This window comes from Octodon degus, unplaced genomic scaffold (assembly GCF_000260255.1).
Source record: "Octodon degus isolate 3935 unplaced genomic scaffold, OctDeg1.0 scaffold00100, whole genome shotgun sequence".
NCBI lineage: Eukaryota > Metazoa > Chordata > Mammalia > Rodentia > Octodontidae > Octodon > Octodon degus.
In genome coordinates this window covers 6,027,160-6,027,778 of record NW_004524676.1, presented here as the reverse complement: position 1 = coordinate 6,027,778, position 619 = coordinate 6,027,160, and the positions used below count along the sequence as shown (strand labels likewise).

The 619-nt window shown below is 50.9% G+C and overlaps 1 non-coding gene across 1 annotated transcript; it reads right to left on the bottom strand.

Moving 5' to 3' along the window:
• Nucleotides 1–200: 200 nt before the first annotated feature.
• On the bottom strand, nucleotides 201–306 carry LOC111818754. The gene has a single exon (XR_002822668.1). It is a non-coding gene; the product is annotated as a U6 spliceosomal RNA (small nuclear RNA).
• Between the last annotated feature and the right edge of the window lie 313 nt (nucleotides 307–619).

The window sequence follows — 619 nt, the reverse complement described above, 5'->3', positions numbered from 1 at the left end:
ACAACAGACGGAATCAGTGCGCCCACACGCTTCCCCTGGGGATGAACAGCAGGGCTTGATATTCTAGGTAGGTACCGACCACCTTGGGTGGGGAGCCAGAAGAGCTACTGACTTCTCGCTCTGGGAAAAGCCTCTGCTCCATCCCAAGTCTCCTTTCTGGGTGACTCCGCCTGCCCTCTAATCCCCGTCTAATCAGCGTTACCTAAGCACTACACTTATAGTCTCTGCAGGGCACCCTTGCGCGGGGCCATGCGAGTGTTCTCTGCCTTGTTCCAATTTTAGTGTATGCGCTGCCGAAGTGAGCACTATACTCGTGATCTTCCTGGTGGACCGTAGTTCGGTCCCACCTCATGCCCGCCTTGTGGTTTCCCACTGAATCAATGTTACTTCAGTGATCATATGCATAATCTTATTAGTTGATTATAGTCTTTACCACCTTGGGCCCCCTCCCCTTGTGGTTTTGCTGTATAAAATTCCCTTGAAAAGCGGGGTCCTCAGCAACCCACTTGGGACTCCTCTGTCTCTCTTAGAGGCTTTCTTTCCCAATAGATAGCTTCTGCTCTTAACCTCCCTTGTTCCACGGATCCATTCTTCAATTTTCAGGAATCTGGACTCGTTC